Source organism: Denticeps clupeoides, chromosome 1 (assembly GCF_900700375.1).
Source record: "Denticeps clupeoides chromosome 1, fDenClu1.1, whole genome shotgun sequence".
In the NCBI taxonomy this organism is placed as follows: Eukaryota; Metazoa; Chordata; class Actinopteri; order Clupeiformes; family Denticipitidae; genus Denticeps; species Denticeps clupeoides.
Window position 1 is genome coordinate 4,508,799 of NC_041707.1, and position 6,747 is coordinate 4,515,545.

Here is a 6,747-nt window from a genome sequence, read left to right on the forward strand (position 1 = left end):
ACCGGTCCATTGAGGGATATAGGTGGCATCAGACTGGTTTAAGGGCCCCCATGAGAGGATGATACTGTGACTGCCAATTTCTGTAGCATAAGGAGCTGTTAACTGAAGTTCTGCAATCAAATCGAATTACCGATGAGGAAGGATGGATGTTATGAAGTTAGTCTGGCTGTCTTGCACAATGTCCACTAACCTGAGTATTTTGTCCCACTGCCATTACTGTTGCTATTTCCATTCATCTAAAAATGGTAGAATTAATATGTTGTGTCTTAAAACTGTACAGAGAAAACGTAGAGAAAATCACTGTTTATATCATAAAGTTATATGAGACTGTTCTACTCACCGAATAGATTTTATCAAGCTGATGTGCCTGATAAACCAATGAAAGAGATGCACTTTGGGAGAAAAACAGTATAGCCAGAGACATGACATTAATCCAAGCCACCCGGAACCTTCTTTTCCAAGCTCCATCCATTTCCCGCCCCGTATTTAGATCCTCCACAGCCAGAAAAGCAAGCTTTCACATGACAATGACACTGCTCACTGTCTCTCGATAGCACCGGTCGGCTGCTCTGTTACTGGAGAGAAATAAATAAAATACGGAGCAAACATGAATCAATTAATCTCTCAGGCTTACTTGGAAATGTGTATTGTCATAACTGTGGACAAAATGAACTGTGGACTCTGTAACTGAGACACCAAGGAAGTTCTTATCTTTACGGTGGTGTGTGTGTGAATGAGCATGAATGTGCCTGTGTTTGTCTACAGGTTAAATTTTAATTTTTAAAAAATTATTTTTTTTAAAATAAGATGTAATTTATACCAACAAATTTTGGTCCAATACAAATAGTCTAAACTGCACAACTCTTTAATTCCTTTCTTCAAGTCACTGACTGTAAAAAACAAAACAAAACATGGATGCCATGGTTCCATTGTCTATCTGTAGAAATGAGGTACAACTACCATACTATACCATACCATATTTATTTATAAAGCACTTTAACACAAAAAGGAGCTGACCAAAGAGCTATACATCAAAATAGTTAAAAGTTAAATTACCAGGAAGTGGACAGACATGGACAAAAAGTTATTAAGAATAAAATAAAATAAGAGAAACGTGCAGCAATTTGAATTAAACAAGGGGTTTAATAAAACAGAAAATATTTAAGACAACATATTAAAAGAGTTAAGAAAGGACTGCATAAGAAGCCACATAAAACACTGCATAAGAAGACAGTACAAGAACCACGTCACACTGGGTTAAAAGCCAGGGTGTAAAAGTTAGTTTTTAAAAGAGATTTATACACAGTGATTGACGGCGCCTGTCTGACCCTGATTGGCAGGTCGTTCCATAGATGTGGGGCGGCCACTGCAAAGGCCCTGTCGCTTTGGTGCTTGGAATGTGACTGAGGAACAGACAGCAAGCCCTGGTCTGAAGACCTGAGAGAACGTGGTGGAGTGTAAGAACGGAGAAGGTCTGACAAATAGGCTGGAGCCGTGACGTTCAGCGATTTAAAACCAAATAAAAGAACTTTAAAATGGACTCTAAAACAGACAGGGAGCCAGTGAGCTCAGGGAGAAAACGTGCAGTTGCATTCTGTGCTAACTTTAGGCAAACTAGAGATGTCTGGCTGACATCTAGCTGACTATCAGCATGATATCCGGCACTCTTCCTTCGTTTGCATATCTGGCCTGCAATGCCCAATCACTTAATTCCCAAGTGTGACCACACCTTCTCTATTATAAAATAGTAGAAAAAAATAATTTTATATTAGACAACGGAAAGACAATTCAGACATTTAACCGACACTGAAATATGCTACGTTTTCGCTGAAACACAATTGGGTGGGCGGAGCTAAAAGTGTACTGAAGTCAGCCAGCAGGGGCACTACACCAGTGGTGGCTTCTTTTGGACCATGGACACTATGACAGACCATTTTTACCTAATACAGAAATTTCGGAAACACTTTTGCTTCCTTAATTACAGTCACCATCTCCAAGGTGGCTGAGAGAAGCCAAAATTATAACATTTGGCTTGTTTTTTCCAGCAGTCCTTTCATTAAACATCTGTTTCTGCTTTCTGTTGCCATTTCTTCTAGGTTCTGAAACCTTCGACTGGTAACTGGTACTTTGCATGGCCACAAGGTGGAGACAAACCATGTCATCGACATTTGCAGGATGTAAAAACAGGAGCATTGTGGGAGTGGGCAGGTGTAAAATGCATTTATATGTAATTGGTGTACAGTAAATGCAGCTGCCCTGCGGTGCTGGTATTAACACGCCGCACTGTTCACTGCACCTGACCATGTTCTCTGACCACGATAAATGCCTCACATCATCCGTCCACTTGTTTATGGGGGCAGTGGTGGCCTAGTGGATAAGGAAGCGGCCCCGTAATCAGAAGGTTGCTGGTTCGAATCCCGATCTGCCAAGGTACCACTGAGGTGCCACACACTGCTCCCTGGGCGCTTGTCATGGCTGCCCACTGCTCGCTCAGGGTGATGGGTTAAATGCAGAGGACAAATTTCACTGTGTGCACTGTGTGTTGTGCTGCTGTGAATCACGTGTGACAAACACTTCACTTTCTTTCTTCTTTCTTATGAATTAATGTTGTGTGGGCCCGTCACTTGAAATGAATGCAACACCCTCCACAAATTTTAATCAGCGACCATACATATCTTCAACCACACCTTCAGTTCAGTTACAGACCTACTTCACAATGGAGGCGCTACAGCTGGTTTGCTTCTTCTGTAGGTTGTGACCGCTCCTTCTTTCTAGTAAGATAACATGTTTAAAAAGTGTTTTTAAAAAATGTAGGATTTCACAGTGGGCTGACAGCAGAAAATGTGTGATATGGGCAACACAAGAGCATCTCTTATAACACAGAAACAGATTTTGGCCGAATGGAAAGGTGAAAAATGGAAGAGCGAGGAGAAACGTGACACAGGTGAGGAACATGAAAGTCATTGTGAAACAACGGTGATACGGCGACCCAACGAAATGTGTCGTATGATTTTAACCATCACCCAGTGTGTGGGGACGGTGCTTTGCTCATTGGAACATTGGTGGATCGGGATGCGGTTAAGGCCTTCCTTAACCGCTAGGCCACCACTGCCTCTAGGGGTGGTAGCAGTGAGTAACAGGAGGAGCACAAACTCGCAGGTTCAAACGCCACTTACTACCATTGTGTCCCTGAGCAAGACACTTAACCAGTGTCTCCAGGGGGACTGTCCCTGTCACTACTGATTGTAAGGCGCTCTGGATAAGGGTGTGTGCTAAATGCCATGCATAAATAAAAATAAAGAAAATATAATCATATTCTTCTTTGTCCTCTCGTGAGGGACAGAGGGTACAGTGTCTCACCACCGCCTCTTCAGGTACACAGCAGTAGTACACTCTGGTTATCTTGCTCATTTCACTGAATAGCTCAGTGAAACGCAAGAAAACAATAAAATCTGTTATATCTTGACATTCTGATGCTTTAATTATGTATATAAGAACATTTAATGCACACTGTTGGCAGCTATCACATGACCGCTTCGTGTCAAACCGAACCATGCTTTCTGTGAACTGCCACGACTTTGTGCCTCAATTACCGGCCTATTATGAAAGAATAGACTTTCCATATTAGAGCTCAGCCAGGGGCAAATGAAACTGAGAGTCAAGCAAGGACTAGTCCATACCATAACCCACCGAGGCCCTTCCCTACGGAGTGGCGTTTCCCATTCGGGACGGAACAATGAGCTGTGTGCACTTGTTTGTGAATTTATCATACGTGAAGTGAACGACCGACCTTTTAATAGCACTTTATAAATAGCACACACTGTATAATTTCCACTGACTTTGGCCAAGTTGCTTTTCGGCCAAGCCTCAAATACCACACGACCTCAACCCAACTTGCACGATGAGGACTGAACCGAGGGCCACCTTGAAAGACTCACAACAGCCGATGGCGTGAATATATTAGACAACGCAGGGTCCTATTTCGGTGGTGGTCTGTGGTCATGGAAGTCCGCAGCGTACAGCTGATAATGTGCCCATCCTATCAACAATGCGGCAGAAGAGCGCCATCCAGTCTGGGGTCCTGTGGACAGTGAAGGGATTTACTTAACCCCCTAACACATCCGAAACATAGCAGTCATTCCATACTGGGGGGGGAGGATTTAGCAATGGATTTTCAAGAGCCTCTGAGGTCATGGATGCAATGGGAAGGTCGTGTCATAGTGTGTCGGGGAATCTTCTGAACTGTGCAAACTTCACCGTAACAGGCGTTCATGAAAAATCAAACCTGGAACCGAAAGCCACGCAGTACTAAAGAACATTACGCTGCCGGCTCAAAAACAAACTGTGGAAAATGAATCCAGGTCCCATTAACGATTCCACTTCGGAGCTTTAGCTATACCTGCGCCGCACAAACCCAGAGGGGACGTCGGGGAAAAACTTTGGGGAGTAAAGAGGCCGAGAAAGCTGGTGAACCCTGACAACCAGGGCCGTCCTGCCTCCCGCAACAATGCGAAGATTGCTGAGCGGGTTTATTTCGAGTGCAGAGGATTTGAGGGGCTCGGGACGAATTATTTTTGGGACATGATAAAACGGAATCTCTTTGCCCGTCTCTGGCATTTGGACACCAAAAACACCTTCAATCAGACGTGTGATTTATGTCTCGAGTAAATGAAAACCGAACCTAAAGTTTTTATTATTACGTGACAATAACAAAATTGTTTAAAATGTTTAGGTACACATACATAATACGTAAATACTCCTTAAACCATCTTCTCCAGACTCCGAGGTCATTCTGAGAGTAAGAGCCAACGTAAATAATACACATTTATAAAGCTATGCATCAAATAAGACCATCAGATAAGCCCTCCAGATGGCAGCATGATTAAATTCTGTCATTTTAATGTTAGATTTATTAGACGCTCTCATACAGAGAGACTTACAATCAGTAGTGACAATAATAAATAAAGTGAAATGATTGTCACATGTGATACACAGCAGCACAGCACACGATGCACACAGTGAAATGTGTCCTCTGCATTTAACCCATCACCCTGAGTGAGCAGTGGGCAGCCATGACAGGCGCCCGGGGAGCAGTGTGTGGGGACGGTGCTTTGCTCAGTGGCACCTCAGTGGCACCTTGGCGGATCGGGAATCGAACCGGCAACCTTCTGATTACGGGGCCACTTCCTTAACTGCTAGGCCACCACTGCCCCAAGGGACAGTGGTGACAGGGACAGTCCCCCTGGAGACACTCAGGGTTAAGCGTCTTGGAAGTAAGAGGGGTTTGAACCTGGGACTTGTGTTTACCACCACGCAGCGGTGAGGACCCACCTGGCACGTACCTGACAGTTCCCCGATGGAGAAGAGACGACCTGTCATGTGACACCCCCCGAGACACCCTGCTTTCAGGCCTTACCCAGTGGAAAAGCCACACCTCGCCATGACCCATCATATCTGCTTAATCTCACCAGTCAATTTTAGCCCACAAACGCTGACTGTTCATGGACCATTTTTATATGATTGTTTTTTTTTTGTTTTTTTTTTTATAAATGTTATAATTTAATTACATAATTTGAAGTGTCGCTTAACAGCATAAAATTTTTTGAAACCTTTACGATCCACACACCAAATAGTGATGGCGCTGAAAAAAGCATAAATAATTCAGCTATTATATAAGAGCTGACGTTCCTAATCCCAGCCTTTCATGTCGTGAGGGATAAAAATGGCGAGGACATGATCCAAAAGAAATTCTAAATGAAGTCAGGTGAGCGTGAATGGATGCCTGATCGCTTCGCGCGTTCTGAATTTGATAGTCGGGAGGAAAAAGCAGGAGATTATCCCGGGCTTAATGTGCCCATCTCTGCTGACGCACGTCACTGTGCTGTCACCTTCTCTAGTTATGGACGTGTCCCACCGATACCGGGGCCCGGCTCCTGGAATTCCACACTGGCGCTGCTGCACGGCAGCGGTAACCTGGCCAAAACAAACACAGCCCCCATCGTCTCTCTGTTTTACCCATGCAGCCTGTTCAGCATTCAAAGGCAGAAGCGCACAGGCCGTGTCTGTACCTTGTCAACCTGGGCGGTAGTAGCCTAGAGGGTAACACACTCGCCTATGAACCAGAAGACCCAGGTTCAAACCCCACTTACTACCATTGTGTCCCTGAGCAAGACACTTAACCCTGAGTGTCTCCAGGGGGGGACTGTCCCTGTCACTACTGATTGTAAGTCGCTCTTGGATAAGGGCGTCTGGTAGATGCTGTAAATGTAAATGTTGTAGGGTCTTTAGAGTGTTCATTCTTCATAAGAATAAAAAAAGTGGGGACCTTGTCCTCACTAGGCTCAAGGGTTATTTAAAAAAAATAATAAGGTGTCCATTTAAAGAGAAGGGTTAGAAAATATTGCACATATGGCCCTCACAAAGACATGAAAATTCTGGCACGAAAACATATTCAGACGTCCATAAGAGCATTTTGCCACAAAAACAGACCAGTCCAGCCTCATCTTGCATTCTTCCTAATTAGTTTCCCCAGACGAGAAATTAAAATCCTCAGAGGACGACCCCGACTCATTAATTCGTCACGCTGTCCGTTACCCGTTGGCCTGTAATTAAGAGTTGCAAACCGAATCAAAGTGACAATGGGGGCTCAGCCTCCCTTTGCCTCCTCTGATCAGGGCTCGGCTCTCAAAAAAAAAAAAAAAAATGTAAAAACAATTCCACACGAAAATAACACGAACGCAGGAATTC

The 6,747-nt window shown here is 44.1% G+C and overlaps 1 long non-coding RNA gene across 1 annotated transcript; it reads right to left on the reverse strand.

The window, feature by feature from the left end:
• Positions 1–3: 3 nt before the first annotated feature.
• Positions 4–624, reverse strand: LOC114800720 (uncharacterized). Its single transcript, XR_003751428.1, has 3 exons — positions 341–624; positions 191–236; positions 4–110 (listed from the first exon to the last, which is right to left on the reverse strand). It is a non-coding gene; the product is annotated as an uncharacterized LOC114800720 (long non-coding RNA).
• Between the last annotated feature and the right edge of the window lie 6,123 nt (positions 625–6,747).